Genomic DNA, 18,051 nt, shown 5'->3' on the forward strand with positions numbered 1-18,051 from the left:
AGTAACATCCTCCATAGCACAGCAGTGCCATGGCAGTTCATAGAGAACATGGCACTTAGGGTGTCCTACCAACATGGAAAGAATTCCTAAATCAGGGTCTGTGATTGTGACAATTCTGTCACTGAGGTATTCTGAGGGATGGTGAGAGATATATGAATATCTAGAGATGCTTTCCATAAGATTAAAAAAATAAAGCAGAGAACTACAGATCATCCTAGTATTACTGGGAGACCTAGTGTGCTTGCTCGGTACCAACACAGTAAGATCTCCTAAGGATAATGCAACATCTTTGTGTCCTGAAGATGACACAACATCAACATCCAGATTTGTAGGAAGGCAGCAAGGGAATATTAGACCAAATTTGTCTGTGTACCCAGATCTAAATTGTCTGCTGTAATTGATACTGAAGTTAAAACTTCAGCTTCCTAACAAAGCAGTAGAGCGCTGAGTCTCCACCGGTTTTGGTTCCCTAACAAACACCATCTTTATGAAGTCACTTTAAATAAGGAGTTCATGTGCAAGCAACATATTTAGGACATGTGAGTTAAGACTTACCATCCAGCCAAGAGTCCTAGATCAAGCAAGTGGTGCACTGACTGAATTAGAACCCAGGGATGGTAATAAGATCAGAGGTTAAAACAGATCTGTACAGTATTCAACTGTGAAACTTGCCATTAACATTTCTGCATGTCCCTATAGAAGTCCACTTTGAGAGTTGCCATATACTCTGCTATTTTACACATTTTGAGCTATTTTAATTCATGCAACAGTCCGTCCTCTTCTCCAAACATTATTCAGTTCCCACAAAAGCATTATAAATAGTTTTGAGACATCCAGGTAGCCAGGTAGCCGAGAGAGCCTTGGCTCTCTCTTATCCACATACGTGCTGACCTCTTCAAAGAACCCCAGTAAATTGTGATGCCTGAGCAGAAAAGCCTGGCCAGTTGCTTTAACCTCATGTCTGAAGCAGTATCTTCATTTATTTCTGATGCCCTTTGATAATGGTTCTTAGCACGCTGAATTAAAGTACTCTGTGGTCAGTATCACAGAACAGCTCTGACTACTCCCTAATCTATTTCTTCAGCCATACCTCCAAGATATTTAAATTCCCAATAAATTTGCAGATGGTACTTTTTTCACTTCCTTTTCTGAAGCAAATAAGATTCTTATACTCATCAGTTGTGGGCAGACAACTTGACATAAAAGGCAGGGTTCAAAGCATGAAATTTTCTGCATTCTAATTGCCAAATTGAAACAAAAATAAAAGATCTTATCTGAGATAAATTACTGTTACATAATTAACACTACTTACATGAAAATATGTTATGTTCTAAAAATGCTAGAGGGTAAAAAAAATACAACAACAATGATGAGATGAAGGAAAAAAAACAGTGTACTCCAATTTTCAGGCACGAGTGGGAAGGAACTGCAGAATGCTGGGACAAAGATGTGTAGGACAAATATATCGCCTGCTTGTGTACTGTTACCAAAATACTCACTGAAACACATGGGGCATAAACAACCCTATTTAGAATACAAGATTGCACACATAGTTAAAAAGCTGGGAAAATAACTTGAAAACCTAATGAGCATCAAATGGATACTGTGGAGGAAAATGCCAGAGAAATGGCAGGTGTGAAGGCTACGTAAGATCATCTTCGATGAACAAGTCAAGAGGGTTATGAGTACTTAAGATTTGTATCACTTCTTCAGATTATAGATGATAGCTCTTAACAGGAGGATGCTACTGACGAATTACATTGTCAAAATATTGTTGTTATATAGGCATGAAGGGTAAAATATGTTTAAACACACAGTTTTGGATATAGTGAGATATCTGCTCAGCTCAAAGGAAAAGATGCAGATATTGCTTAAAAAGTAAGATCCTTTCTGCAATCGGAAATGTGCATGCTGGGATAAAACCATTGATGTGAGCTGTGAGCATGACACTTCCAGAAAGATACAGAGCATGAAGAGAACAAGCATGAGAGGTCATGGATTTATAGACCTCTGACCAGGAAAGTAATGTTGACATTACTGTATTTGGAAGAGGCAGAGGATACGTAATGGTCTGCAAACATGCGAAAGATTGCTTTGCAGAGGGAAGTCAACATTTGTGTTTAACTGTTTTAAAATTGTGACAAAGATTAGATTGATATCAGAAAAAATTTACTAACTGTGGGGGTAGGGAAGCCTAAGTTGACTGAGGAATCTCCACAATGGCAGCTTCCCTGCAAGCATGTTAAACAAATACCTGGTGGGGGAAATTCAGGTGTGGTTGATCCTGTTCTGTACCAGTGGACCGCTCTAAGTCCCTTCAGCAGCATCAATGATCTCTGCATTTCTATGAAGTTGTGCACAAGGTTAGCTGTTTATGAAAAGATGACAATGACTTAGCTCCCCATATTTTTTTCTAAATGAAATCTGTATGTTATAAATACTGATTTTTGAAAAAGGTTAAGAATTTAAAAACAGACATTCCCGTAAAAATCCATTTCAAATCAAAAACTAAACACCTTATCAAAATATTTCAAATGAAAACAAATATTCTGATTGAAAAAAAAAAAGCTCCAGTTTAGGATTGTTTCCCTGGTAACCAGGAACACTGTCATCCTGTAGACTTGTTCTTCCCATTCTCCCCCGTGTGCCAGGCTTCCAGCTTGCCCAGCACTCCTGCGGGTGGGACTCCTGTTAGGGTTGCTCCCCCCTCTCCCAAACAGTGGATGGTGAAACATTATGGTTTGTGCAGACCAAGGAGGATGCACAAATGGAAGAGAACAGGATCAAGACGAACAACAGAGTTTCAGTGAAGTCACCTAGCAAAATCTGTAAGGAGAAATAGTTTTAGTATAACTTTTTATTAAATTAACCTCTTTGGGTTTTTAGAGAACAAATATCTGTTTCTTGTCCCCCACAGACAGCTTGAGGACAAATAAGCAACTTATGAGAAGCTCCAGATGGCAGCTTTCGTATTTCTCATACATCACAAGGAATGATCTGATTCTGGTTTTTTTTTTTTTTTTTTTTTTTTTACTTCTTTGGTTTCCCTCAGACTAAGAGATTGCATTCATTGCAGCCATTGGAAGTGTCAACATTGTGCACTTCCCTTAAAGGAAGATTCAGCCTCTGCCAGGCTTTGCTCAGGGGCTCAGCACTGGGCTCAAAACATGATAAAACAAACCACCCATATAATGGACATCCCTTCATCTCAAATCAATGGGAAGTCTATCACCCTTTATTAATAATGTCTGTTCCAGATGAATGATCTGGTGGGATAACAATTTCCCTGTCCTGTGCTCACATTTCAGAGGGGTGCTCTAAAAGGAGCAGCTGGTTGACTTCATGGAACAGACCAGCAACTCCAGCAGAGTCCAAAGGGGTATTTTGGGTGATACAGTTCAATAACAACTTCACAGAGTGCTCAGGTGAGAGGCAGCGCCCCACCTAAATATTTGACCTGAAGCTGCTCACTGAGCAGGCTCTCCAGGCTGATTTCTTTGATGGATCAATTTGGAATGTGTTAATGGCATTACTCAGCACAATAAATAAAATGAGACTCACCTTAACGTTTCTTGGAAGGAGTCATGGAGTTTATGACACCCAGTGGGAACAGCAAGAGAGGGTCATCTGGAAGGAACAGGGAAACATGCCGAGTGCTCACAAGGGAAATTTCGAGAAACAGATGGAGAAAATATCAGAATTCTCAGAAGCCCCTAAGGAACAGATGAAAAACTTCTGGGTCAATAAGCCAGAGAGTGAAAGGCTCAGAAACAAGATTTTTGGGCGAATTATCTGGTCCACATACTGGGAAATGCTAATAATCCACTAGATCCTCCAGTCTTCATGGGTGCAAAATGTTGAAAAACTTTTGAGGTGAAGCAATAGGAGATATATTTCCCATGTTATCTATGGGAAATACTTTTTTTTTTTCTTGGTTAAGTAGAAAGGAAGATTTTTTTTTTTCACCTTATAAGGAATCTGAATTTTCCTTCTTTTGATGATAAAATCAATAGGAATTTTCTAACCTGATCATCAGATCTGTTACTGAAGGCTCAATTGGTGCAGAAACACAACACAATAACAATTTTAGATGGAAGTACCATTTGTAGCTGTTAAATTACCCAAAGGATCTTTCACATGAATGCTCCGGACTGAATAGCATGTGCGTATACATTCCAGTCATGGATCCAAAACAAATTAGGAAGCTAATACTCACCCTCCACTGGGACTTAATTGACCATTAGTTTCCTAGGTTCTGAAAAATCATGTCATTATACCTAACTTATTTCAACATTGCTTTTTACACCCATAGGATTCTAGTGCTACATGCATTTTTAAAAAAAATGCATCCTCCACCACAAAAATCCTACTGCCTTTTGAGGGTGAAAGCTTCTGCCCAGCAACACTTCACAACTGGTGTAGACATTTTTACTCAGGAATTGAAAGATACCATATCTCAGTACAATTACGCAGAAGAATGTAGGTCAGACAAACATAATTACCAATTACAGAGTTTAGACGAAGATGTGTCAGTAACAAGCTCACTGCTGGGAAACAGTATGGCTAGTTCTTAATAATAAATTTCCTTTAGACATCAGCCTCTCCCCAAAGGTTCACACCAATAAAATGTAGCAGAAATATAACAAAATCCCTTCAAACGTCTGAAGGGAGTTTATCTTTTGGGAAGAAAAACAAAAAAAAATCCAAGCAGATAAAAATTGAAAGTAATTACTATTTCAGGGCTAACTGTAGCTATTCCAAAACTAGATCTTTCATGAGCAACTTCTTGGGATTTTAGCAGCGCAGACAGTTGCACACCAGGCAGTCCAGCTTTGTGCTTGAGATCAGCAACAGCCCTCTAGGAGTTTGACATCTCTAATAACACTGAACTGAAGTCTCAGTTCAATATTGAGTTGGAAAATGCCAGTCCCAGACTCTGCAGAAATAACCCCAAATATTCTTGTCAGATCATCTTTACTTCCATACCCTTTGGTCTTCTGAAGCTGGTCAGTTATGCTGTGAGGTAAGATTGAATTTGAAGGTGATAAACCTAAGGAAGAGCTAAGCTTTGTGGTTTGTTTGTGAGCTCTTAACCTCCCTGTACGCAGGGCTCTGGCTGGAGCATGACAATTTACTCTTAGAGCTCGGCAATATACCCTTGGCTGGCTTCCTCTGAGCAGGCAACTCTCAAATCACCTTCTGCATTCTGATGGGTGGGGAGCCAACCCAAACCACCCGTTAGCTGCAAAGTGCACCCCTGATTTTATGGTTCCCTCTGTTCCTCAAGAAACACTTAATCATGTGATTCTCCGAGCCTGAAGATTTTGCAACTGTCACAAGGCTGCTCCAGACAGGTACCTCGGTCAGGTATTTGGACTTTCTTTAAACTCCATAAAAATAACAAACAAAGGGTTGACCTTGTACTGTACGTGCATGAACGCAGGATTTAAACAGATGCAGAAAAGATCAAGAATTTCAAATAGGCCCAGGAGAATGCCATTCTGCAGGAGTATATTAGGGTTCAGTGTAAAATCTCACCACAGAAAAAGAAATTAAATGAAATAAAAAATAAGTGTAAACCCCAAGAGTACTAGCAATGATGTTGAGCACTCTGCTCCAGTTCCTGCTTTCTGACACTAATCATGCATATGAAAATGTGTGTCCATTTCACAGAGCAAATGACAATGCCCTCCTAATTCCAGCAGCTGCATGTCCATCCTCATTTGAAAGACATTACAGAAATGTAACACATAGCAATCAGAGATACAGACAGTCAAGCCTTGCACATGTGTCTAAGAAGTTTGACACCATAAATAATTAGATTATTTTGGTTTTTATCATGCATCTTTCTTTAAGCATCTGTAACTCTCAGTGACTTCCAGATCCCATCTTCATGTCTAGAACAACATCCACTTGGAAGAAACTAAGGGCAGTATTTTAGGTAGGTAGAAGGCAGGTATGGAAACACAGAAGTATGAAACTGTTGCATACTTACAAACAGCCATCGGTAGTGCGATGTTTATACATCATCAAGAGACTGCATTTTGCTCTAAATAAGGAAAAATAACCAAGTGACAGAGGCTTTACATGTCCACGAGATGCATTTCTAAAACAGACATGCCGTGTTTCAAGTATGACTTATAGGACCAGATGCTGGAATCCGGGTGAAGAATTATAGGCTGCATTTATGGGAGGTCAGGTCGGGTAACCACAATGGCCTGAAAAATATATTAATCTCATTTGAAAGATGGAATGGAATGCAATCTTTAAGTTAATATAAATACACCATCTGCAGCAGCGAATCCTGAGGAAGGCATCAGAATATGGAGCATTTTAGGCAGAAAGGAATGAACCAAATGTGAGATAAGGCCAAAACGAAAAGCAAAGCCTGATGTCTGTTATCCTCTGGAGAAGGTGAGGTTCAGGCCTGAATCTAGTGCACGGTTCCCACACCTGACCCATGTTTCTGGAGAAATCTTAATGATCTCATTAACCCTGACTGCAAGGCAGTTCATCCAAAAGAGAATGAGGAAGTGATGGGATGACAACCTGCTCTTACGCATTTACATCAGGAAAAGATACTGCATCCAACATCAACTACTCATTTTGCAGCTCATCCTGAATAACAGAGAATGTAGCAGTCATACAGCTGGCAAGTAACATTATCCTAAGAGCTGGTAATTAAAAGTGGACAAAATTAAGACAATTGTAGCTGGTACTTCCCAATGGCTAATATCCTCCAGCTGAGGAAAATTATGAGAAAACAGTGAGTGGGAGGAAGAAATCAGAGTGGAAAACATGAATGGAAATCAGAAGTTCTTTCAGAATAGTCAGTCCATCAGCATCATCAAGGACAGACTGGCTAAGGCTCAACTTCTCCAGTGGTAAATTAAAAGTGTTTTAAATATTCAACAAATAGGGATAATAGAGCAACGATCTGAAGTGAAGAAAAACTTATATTGGAAAATAAAAAGATTGTGAAGAACTAGCCCATGGCAATGCTGAGCAGGATTTTTTGAGGAGTGTTTGAATTGCATACAGTAGAATTGTGAACAACAATACAAAAAGTCAGACTTGTTCAATAAATGTTTCCATTTGCTATTTTGAAAAGTAATATCTTGATGGTGTTTATATGAGAGCAAGGTTGAATAAATACTTTCCATCCCATTAGGAAATAAGCAGGATGTTAAACATCATCCAGTAGAGATAAACATTTTTAAATCAGCAGGCCTGGATAAATAACACCCAGGGGTCCTAAAATATTTGACTGAGGAGAACTCTGGCTTGCTAATGTTAATTTTTAATACATTTTAATATAAGAGGGATTCCAGGTGACTGGAAGCAGGGTAGTAACCTGGGTGAGAAAAAAAAAAAAGAAAGTGAGAGATAGAGATAAAGAGAGAAAAGGGGAGAGAGGGAGAACAGGAAACCAAGTGCAATTACAGAGGAGTTATTGAGCAGCTAACCTCACATCAATCCCATGTAAAAGAGTGGAAAAACTGAGACAGGACTGAACTGCTAAAACATGAAAGAACAAGATTTTAATTACTGCCAGTCAATGTGGGTTTATGGAAAATAGCTCAAATAAAACTGGTTTCATGTTCTGCCTGCAAAAAAAAAAAAGCCAACTGTACAGATGTAGCAGGCTTTCTCGAGGCTTTAGACTTAGTGCATGACATACTTACTAGATAAACACTATATAACATGAAGGAAACTTATGTTAAATGGCTAAGACATGGCTATTTAGCATAACTCAAAACCCAGCTGCGTCAATCAGATCATCATCAAATGAGGATTCTTTACTGGCTTTCCGCAGGGCTTTGAAGTATACTCGGTGCTATTCAGCGTTTTCACTGATGCTCTGCAAGGGAATATAAAGTCAGCACTGATAGACAGATGGCTGACACAAATATTAGCAGCCTGGTAAATAACGATGAGGAAAAAATACTAATGCTGAGAGTATTTTGGGTCACTTGTTAAAGTGACCCATTTGAACGAAATGCAGTCAAGTACAAAGCTGATCTATAAGGCAGAGAGCAAAATAACCTGATAGGACCCTGGATCCTGGAAAGCTGTGATTGTGGAGAATGGTTTGGGAATCACAGTGGGCAAGTAACACCCCATGAAAATACTAATTCCAGAAAGTCTATAATAAAGGACAGGTGGTTCCCATCATCCATATACCCACAAACAAGGGAGCAGTGAGCAGTAAGGTGTTTCTGTCTTCTCACAGTACATCTCACAGAAGTCTGGTCCAGTTTTTACCAACTTCTATAAACAACTGAAATGGCAAGAAAGAGCAAGTGTTAGACTGACCTAATGAATGAAGGAGACACCTGACTGTGAGAGATTTAAAGACCCATCTACTGAGTGTACTGTGAAGGAAAAGATGAGTGATGTCTTGATTACACTGTGTAGTTACTTCCAGAAAAGAACATACTGGATACTAAAGGGTTCTTACATCTGGCAGAGAAAAGCATAATGAGAACCGGTAACTGGAAATTGAAATCAGAAATTCAAAACGGTCACAATTTTTCAAACAGTGACAGCGATTAACCACTGTGACAAACTTCTAAAGGAAATGATTGATTATCCATTTCCTGATGTATTCATATCAAAATTAGATGCTTTTCCAGAAAATATATTTTAGCCAAAATAAAAGCTATGCTTAATTCAGATGCAAAGTATTGGGTAACAGCACAAAATATAAAAGTCTATGGCATGTGGGAGAGAAAATATGATGACTGTATGGTCTTCTCTGAGTGCAGAATCTCTGGATCTCTGCAAGAAAGTTACCTCTAATCTGGTAGAGCAATGCAATCTAGTAGAGGAAAAGATTTTTAAACCAAACTTGAAAGTGAGCTAAAAATTAGTAACAAAATGACCACTAATTAACCACTGAACATGTGGATATTACTACAGCTGTAACAACTGTACATCAAGGGTGGATTTTTAAAAATAAATTTTTTGAAGCTGAAAAAAAAATGGAAAAAACCCCACAAAACCCAAATGTGAGACAGAAAAATAATTGTTTCTAGTTTTAAGCATTGCAGACTAATTTTCTAGGGAAGTTGTAGAATCTTTGAAGTTTTAAAGACTTTTTTACACAAACACTTTCAGTTCCTTGGAGAAAAGGGGGCTAAGGAGCAACCTCGTAGCTCTGTACAGCTTCGAGGAAGGGAAGCAGAGAGAGAGAGACGCTGATCCCTTCTCCCTGGGATCCAGTGTTAAGATACGTGGGAATGCTTCAAAACTATTCTAAGAGGAGGTTTAGACAGGACATTATGAAGCAATTCTTTACCAAGGGGGGGTCAAACACTGGAACAGGCTTCCGAGAAAGGTGTCGATGCCCCGAGCCTGTCAGTGTTTAAGGGGTATTTGGACAATGTCCTTAACAGGCTTTAACTTTTGGTCACAGAATCACAGAGTATTCTGGGTTGGGAGGGACCCACAAGGATCAGCTCCTAACTGGTTGGACAGCTGGACTAGATGATCACTGTAGGTCACTTTCATCTGGAATAGTCTATTTTATTCTATTACACTGATTCTGCTTAGGGAGGGATAGGACTAGATTACCTCCTAGGTTCCATCTACTGTTATAATTTCTGTGCTATTATTCAAGTAAAAGTCATGGTCATGGAGCTACAGGTAATGAGGATAGATAGGACCTCTGTTATGCAGAAAGTCCAATAGAATGAAAATTTGAACATTACATTATGCGATGTTACCAAACTTCTTTAGCTCAGTTACTCTAGAAGGCACATCGGCCTGCTTTTTGTTATCCCAGTGTCTGAGACCAGAAATTGAGGTTCTGGTTATCTAATACCTATCTCAGTACTTACCTGCCCTGAAGCCCTGTAGCAGTTCAAGTGCTTTTTGAGAAATGGCATTTTTCAGATCGTCTGAGGCCAAATTGGATTATGGTGAACTTGAAAATTCAAAGCACCACGCAAAGGTGGCAGGGGCTAACGTGTCCTCCCCATCAGGGACACATCTGAGTCAAGATGATTCACAACCAGGCCTGTACAAATAACTAATTTTTCAGTTTGCCAGGTGAGCTTGAAGGGAGAAAAAACATTCACACTGCCCTGAAGTGAAGTTCATGTCTGTTTGTTGATGAAAAGAACCATGGAAAAAAAAGTTATTTTCATCAGTCTGACTAAACTGTTTTGTTTGATTTGAAATTGTTTTGTCTTGTGGTCTGTTGCATATAAACAGAAATTTATGGAAAATTTTCTTCAAAAGTCCACCCATAACAGAATTTCTGAGTGGTGAACAAATGATTCACCTCCCAAAATTTTTGTGGCTTTGTTCAGACTTTTCTATGCATTTCAGCTTCAAGAGATACACTGATGGATCCAGATAGTATCAAAATGGAGCAGAGAATCTCAGGCCTTAAAAAATGGTCAGATACAAGCTGCAATGGAAAAGTCCAGAGAAACTCATTGAAAGGAATTGCTCTCTGGAAATTTCCCCAAAAAACAACATTCAGATGGAGAAAGCTTTGTGCTTCTCCTTAAGACCACGGGACATGCTTTGTTCTTTGCAAAGATTTGTTTTTCTCCTTAAGACTACTGGACATGAGTAATAGAAACTTGAAAGTCCCACCTCTTTTTCCTGTCCTGATACTGTTCATTTAGCAGAAATGACGTAGTTTTCTGTGTCTTCCCCTTCCCAATGCTGCAGCTATACAGACATGAGCACCACAAAGTGTTACCCACCTTTCTCCAGCGCTGTACAGAAAGGGAGCTGAGTTGTTTGACTTCACATGGAAGCTCTTCAGCCAAGATACATATAAAAAAAGGTATTATTAAGTGACACAAATCTATATAATTAGTGCTGCAAAGACGTGCTTTTCAAACACATGTATTGAAGAAACAACACCCTCTTGAGTACCAACTTCAGCTCAGCTTGGGCTATGGCTGTGCAGAAAGAGTGCTCCCAACATTTTGGACAACCAAAGTTCAACACCTTTCCAGGAAATACAAAGTCTCTGAAAATGCAGCACAATCACAGCTGGCTGATACATATATATATATACACATACATAGACACACACACATTTATATATATAAAAGCTGTTTCCAAATTGTTAGAAAATTCAGAAGCCCCAACCTCTTCAATATGTTAGGCAAGATAAGGGAACAGATACTTAACTAAACAGTCAGAAACTGATCAGTTCTTTTTCTGTTATTAAAAAACTCTAAGCTTGTGAATTTTTTCTTGTTTTTTTTTTTTTTTTTTTTTTTTAAAGAAACATGTTGATGTCCAGAGAACTTACATCAAGAGCAGAATACAGTTTTGAGTCCACAGATAGGAAGATCTTAGACTTATTCCAAAATATGGTAACCAAAAGGCCTGAAAATCTTTTCCTGGTTTTGTAAACAATAATCATTTTACAAAGTGAAATACGTTAATGCAGATATGAAGAGAGAATGATTGCACAGATTTAGGATGCCCACTTTTAGGCAACTCTATTTTAGTTTGTGTTCAACTGTATTCATGCTTGTGCTCAATGCAAAAGGCTGAAGGGTTTAAGTGTGAGGAGATTCCATGCAGGAGCTATTTTGACTTATTATTCCTTGATTTTACTGCTTTACTGGTGGGTACCTGTTGCAAAATTGGTCTGTGCAGCCAGTGGTGCTGGAGACCTCAGGAGAAGTCTGGGCAGTGCCCAACAGCCCCGTTCCTCCATGGAGTGCAGTGCCCAGGGGCTGCCTTTTGTTCAAGTGCAGGGTGGGAGCATTGCACCCACTGCCAAATGTTACTCTTCAGGAGAAATTTTGGGTTTGCAGGTGTCTCCTGGAGTAAAGAATAAAGAATTTGGTCGAGGACTACATAATCTGTCTATCTTCTTTAAATTATTTGCACTACATTGTTCTTTGGTTGGCTAAGTATCACGCCAGCTTAAAAAGAAATATAGAAATATTTCCCAAAGTGGTGTACTACCATGATGAAATACTGTAACTTTTGCCTTCCACTCGACTGGCATTGACCAGACCCAGCTTCAGTTTCGTTTCACAGAGCTCAACGGGATTTACAATGCCAAGAAGTAAAAAATAAAAATAATGATAACGCTTCCTTTTGGTGCCACGAAAATAGACCAGCTTTGCCATATATGCCAGGTGCAAATCCCCTGGAAAATGAAGGTGCCATTTTTCCAGCCTACTGCTTCCAGAGCCACGTTTGAGGGCTGCACCAGGAGGGGGCAGGAGAAAGCCGTCCGTGCCTTCCCACCGAGGGAAACCCTGGCAAAACCGATTGAAAACTTCCCCAAGCTCCAAGTTAGCTTCTGTGCTCCTGGCACCATCCCTCTGTTACACACATCAAATGATATGTGCAGAGCACTGCGAGTGTGGATTATTTGCAGGCAGAGATCCCGCAAATCCGGGTTTGTAATGCATCCCACGGTGTGATGGCCAGGCTCCCTGGCAGCCTCCAGCCTGGTCCAACTTCGCTTCCTCCCCAGTTAGTAGGAATTTTGACACGGAGATAAATGAGTTTTGGCTAATTTTCTCTTCCAGCCCTTTGACGTAAAGCCCATCTCAGCCTCAGCATTTGTGCAGCGCTTCTAAAGAGCCTCCCCGTGCTCTGTGCAGCAACCAGCAGCAACGCCAGGGCAGCAGATGAGACTCAGTGTGGTCCTGTACCACTGAAGGCAGGGCAGAGCAGGCTGGTAAGGCACCCAGTGGTTGTCTGCACAGAGCAGCCCGGCTGCACATCACACTTGTCACCTTCAGGGTGGCTGAGCAGGTCGTAAAGGGTGCAGGGTACAGGCTGTGTCTGGATGTGTAAGTCTCAGTTTGCAGAGAAAACTACTTCAGACACCAATCTTTGGTGGGGGGAGTGAGAACTGGGTGGCTGGGGAGACTCTTACATGTTTCAAAACTTCCAGCTTCTGGAAGGGTCAGGGAAAAAAAAACTAAAAAACCCCAGTCTTCTCTTGTGGTATTTGGAATTTCTGCTTTCAATCATAGCCAGAAACCAGAGATGTAAAGCCGTATGAGAATTAAATATGCAAGGGGAAAAAAAAAAAGATCAACCAACCTTTGCTGAACAACAAAGACGACTTGGCTCATGTTGGTTCCCAACTATGGGTGAAGGTTCAAGTCACTTACTTCAAAAATACATTACTCATGAATGAGCTTTATTAAGAAACCTTGTGCTCCTATAACTCTTTCCATGTGAGGTTTTCAAGTACTTTATGGAATTAAGCAAAACAACCCTGGGAGGTAGATTAGTTCTAACATCCCCACATTACAGATGGGAAAACTGAACACTAAGTACATTTGTAGGAGAGCCAGAAATAATATTACCTAACTCTCAAGTACTGCTTTTCAGCAGTAGATCTCACATCTTTACAATGGAGGAACCATTATCCTTATTTTATAAAAAGGCAAAGTGACTTGCTTGTCCTGGCCAATAGTTGAGCTGAGTGAGAGGAGCCTGTTCTTCCCAGTCCCAAGGTCTCATTTTACTAACTAAATGACCAAACCACGCTCTCTTTAATATTAAGCAATTATGCAAACACACACATTAAAAAACCAAACCAAACCAAACCAAAAAACCCAAAGAAAATGCATCAGGGTTGATTTTTGGAAAGCCAAAAAAATGTTTTCTAATATGGAGGATTTTCTTGGTTGACTGTATCTCATATCCCACTGCATCTTTGCTTTGCTAGTGAACATGGGAAAATAAGCAAATTGAATCTTTTCACATTAATCATGTGGTATTACCTGACCACAGACAGCATCAGCAGAAAAATTTAACATCAAAGAAAACTGTTCTATGGTCCTTTTGATGTTGCAAACCTGAACACAGAGGAGATAGTTCAAGTTTTGACAGAAGTAATGACACATAAACATGGAAGGGGTCATGATGCTGCTGTTTAAAAAAAAAAAAAAAAATCCAGCAACCCTCTCCCTGCAGATAAAATTTTCATTTTTACAGCCATTTCCCTTCTTTCAAGGGAACTTCCAAGCTCTTTTGCTCTAAAACTGTCTTGAACCCAAATGCCTTTTGGCAAGATCTCTTGTCCCAGAGCGAGTCCCCATTGAGCTGGGTGCTCAACAGACAAAATATGAAGGTGGTGCTGTCCCCAGAGAGCTTTCCATCTAGATCCATTGAAGACTTAGTTCTACCCCAAGAGATTCCCTGGGCTTCTTCTGGACAATCCCGTTGCTTTGGGCCCAGAAATAACAGTCTAAAAGCAGGCAGTGTAGAGGCTTTTGAACCAGCAAGTAAAACAATGAAAGCTCATACACAGATCTGAGAGGAAAAATTATGACCAAGAAACTTGTAAAGGCAAATTGAAGTTCCTGCTTTCAAGGCCTTTCTGAGCTAGAACACTGATGGGTCAGAGGATGCTACCCTGGTCCAGCTGTAATTGGGATACACAGTGGTGCTTGTCTGTAGAAAAATGAATCTAAAACAACCACATTAAAGCACTACAATCATAAAACATTGCACATAAATTATAGCTATCACCATATAAAGAGATTTCATTAATCCTCAAAATGGGCTGAACTTAAGCTAATCTTTAAAATGGTTTTGGTAGAGTCACCTGTGGACTGAGCTTCCTTTTCTTGTTCAGTCAAACATCCTTCCCACAGGCTAAGCCGAATTAAAGCAAATATTACACTAAAAGGAAGGATACATAGTAATTTACACAGGACTTAAAATTAAATTCAAATAGCATAATAAACAAATCCCCACTTTTATTTTATGCATTTTTTCAGTTTTATGAGATCAGCTCTTAGCACAGGCAGGCAACAGAGCCAATTTCTTTTGCTCTTTGCTGTGCCCCAGCTCTCATGTGTATTTCTGATGAATCACTTCTTGCTTGTGACATGTCTTTGCCACCTGCAAAACAGTCACACTGGGGCCCAGTGACTGGGTGGGGATTTTGAGATTTTTTTTTCCACTTGCAGAGTCTTTGAGATCACTGGAAGGAAATTCTATAAACCTGTGCTGCTACTCCTCTGAATTACAGAGAAGAGATTCCATTTGAGTGATGTAGACATTATTGCTATTGCTGTTTGTCTGCAGAAACCGACCTTTTACTGTGCTGAAAAGAGCCAGACACTGCCGGAACTGCTGAGGATGACACAGTGGATGTCCTTCACTCTGTTGTGAAGTCTAATAAACCTAGAGGACTTTGTGTGTGCCTGACTCTGTGGGCAGACAGAAAGCAATTATTCCTTTTTCACTTGTGCTAATTTAAGGAGAAAGGTAATTTTGAACAGCTAAGAGAGTTTCTGTAATAATATTTTACTCGTTTAACCAACCCTCAGTTTTAACAGATTTATGTCTTAATGTCAGCACTAACCATCCATCCAAGGACCTGAAAAATGCTTTTGTGTCAAAGTGCTATTACTCTCCCCCAAGTACAGATGTGGAAATGGAAAAGGAGAGGTATTTGAAGATTCTTTTCTGACATGGGAACAGCACTGAGATCTCAAATTTTCGTGTGCTCTTCCATGGTCCCTGTGCTGTATTGATGCCCAAACATTCTGAGCCAGTGCCAGCTCAGAATGATTCCAGGGCCAGTGCCATGCTATACCACAGCTAGGGACCCATGCTGAGATTTCTACCACACTGAGGGTGGAAAAACTGTCTTGGGACCCCAGCCTGAACCTCTGTGTTGCACAGCATAGCTGCACCCCTTTCCTCTGCACAGTCCTGCTCTGTAGAGTGCAGGGAAATGTGTTCATGGATTAGCTGTCTCCAGTGTGCAAAGCTGTGCTCTCCTTTGGCTCTAATACACCTGGCCCTGGTGTGGCCAGTAAGCAGAGACTAAACACAGTGTGGAAAATGCTGCAGCTCTCAGCAGGGTCCCAGGGTTTGAGTTTGAACACTTGTTCAATCTCTCAGGGTTAAGCCCATTTTTATACAAGAGCTCAGTGGAAAAGCCTGCAAAGAAAACAGGACAGGAAAGTTTGTCTTCCTCTGTGCAGTAGGCTACAGCTGCCTGCTGGGATCATCAAGGAGTTTTATCCAATATTTTATGCTCTTGCAAGGGTCTAGACTGTTGCTAAAACTCTCTATCACTCTTGGTTTTTCCCTTTGATTTTCCTCTCTTTTTAGTTGAGGTTTTTGGGGTTTTGCTGTGAGGTTGCAATGACGCAGTGGAGCCTGGGGAAGCATGGCCTGCAGCCCGTGGGTTTCTAGAGGCTGGGTGACCCAGAAACTGGATACCGTGACCCAGATGATCCTTTCCAGCCCCATGTTCTTAGGCTTACAGACACTGATAGCTGCAGGACACTCTCAAAACTAAAATACTTTTTATACTGACCAAAATGCAACCATGAAAGAAATCTCTCTTGTTTAGTCATCTGGACTGCTGCCGGAGAAAAAATGAACAAGAGGTTTCCTTTAGGTCCACTGAGCAGAACCTTGCACTGTTCACATCCCTGAAGGTGATATGCTCTCATCTAAGTAGAGCATCTGCTCATTTATTGTCCCCAGGAGTCATCACCTGGAATGGGAAACATCAGGGTTTTGCTTGAGCATTCAGCATTAAGTTGTTGGCAAATCTTCACCGTAACATTTTTTCTTATCTAATGATAATTTGATGTATGAGAAACCTGCCGAGTGAAAGCATGACTATTATGTGAGCAAACAATACAGCAGTATGTCCAGTATTATCTGTGAAATGTATTTCAATACCTGTGTGATTAATAATGGATTTGGAAGCACAGTGAAGTATAAATAATCCAAAACAATATGCAAACTTCTGTGAAGGAAAGGGATTAATACGAGAACCAAATGAAGCCCTGGAAAATATAGCACTCAAAATAAATTATCCAAAATGCTGGATCTTCCCTCAATGTAATTAAATAATAACATAAAACTCACAGATAAACAGCCCAGTGGTTTTCTCCAGTAAATATAAAACAAAGAAACTCAGCAGCAGTCAAGCTGCTTTTTAATTATACCAACCACTTCAATCAAAAAACACTATGAGGGTTAAGGAAAAATTGCTGCTAAGGCTGGGCAGGCTTGCTTGGTTGCACAGCATTCCAGGGAGGGAATTTGGAAGCAGAGGGAGCAACTCTGTTCTACACATTTGGTCCTTTCAGCATGCACACAGGAAAAGAACCATCTTTAAAAGTGGGCATCATAGTTCTGCAGCCTTCCAAAAACACCATGAGAAGAAATTTGACCTAAGTGCTTACTGGCACAAGGCACTTACATAAACTTAGCTCTGCTGCATGCTGCTGCTCCTCAGAAATCCTGAGATCTTTCTAGTACAAAAGTTAGTTCTGAACATCTGTGCTGAGCCAAGTCTTTGCTGATGGATGCTGTCTGCTTTGCAGGTGAGGAAGGCTGGTCTGTTCTGCTTCTGACTACAGGATGGCGTGGCACAGTCCCTGAACAGTTCTCAAACACGTCATCTCTGAAAACACCTTAACCACCGTGTGTTACCCGAGTGCACAGACCAGTGGGGCTGTTAGGGAACACAGCTGACCTCAGAACACGGTGCCAGAGGCCAGGCAGGGTGCTGGTCCCTTCCTTGACCAGCAGCCAGTAAGATTATTACTAGTCATTGTTTTTAATTGCCCTGCTGATTTGATTTTCTGGCTTTGCATGCTTCTCTTTTCCTTGATCTGATTCTTTTAACACGTGCACTGGAATACAGGTAAGGAGCTAAAATTTAAAATGTAACAAGCTAGTATGACAAGACAGCATGGGCACAAATCAAAACCTTTTTTTGAATACCCAGGAATTGCCTCAAGACAAATTTTTCACTGAGTTAAATGTTATTTGCTAAAGGAAAAAATACATAGTACAAGAATAAGACCTTGAAAGGAAAACAGCCTCCTAAACCCACAAACCCAAGCAAATCAAAAGACAACTTGTTCACAGAGATAAAGGGAAAAAACAGAGGAAAGTTTTTAACAAGGACTTTTTTCATTCTCTCTTTTTAATCTAGTATCAGTATCAAGAGCTGAATGGGGAGAGCCTTTGAACAGCACCTGCATGGGCCAGCAGTGAAGGTCACATACCAACCTACAAATCTCTCCCCCCTGGCACTGGAGAGACAGTGTT

At 40.3% G+C, this 18,051-nt stretch overlaps 1 long non-coding RNA gene across 2 annotated transcripts in view; it reads right to left on the reverse strand.

Moving 5' to 3' along the window:
* Positions 1-3,040: 3,040 nt before the first annotated feature.
* The window catches only part of LOC140684552 (uncharacterized), an 82,701-nt gene continuing 67,690 nt past the window's right edge, over positions 3,041-18,051 (reverse strand). The window contains exons 1-4 of one of the 2 annotated variants that reach the window (XR_012056943.1): positions 10,609-10,754; positions 8,185-8,281; positions 5,996-6,218; positions 3,041-3,713 (exon numbers count right to left, since the gene is read on the reverse strand). This is a non-coding gene — a long non-coding RNA (uncharacterized lncRNA). Of the gene's footprint in view, positions 3,714-5,995; positions 6,219-8,184; positions 8,282-10,608; positions 10,755-18,051 lie in introns of those variants that run through there. The other variant, XR_012056942.1, reaches the window with a different exon arrangement.

This window comes from Taeniopygia guttata, chromosome 7 (genome assembly GCF_048771995.1).
Source record: "Taeniopygia guttata chromosome 7, bTaeGut7.mat, whole genome shotgun sequence".
In the NCBI taxonomy this organism is placed as follows: Eukaryota; Metazoa; Chordata; class Aves; order Passeriformes; family Estrildidae; genus Taeniopygia; species Taeniopygia guttata.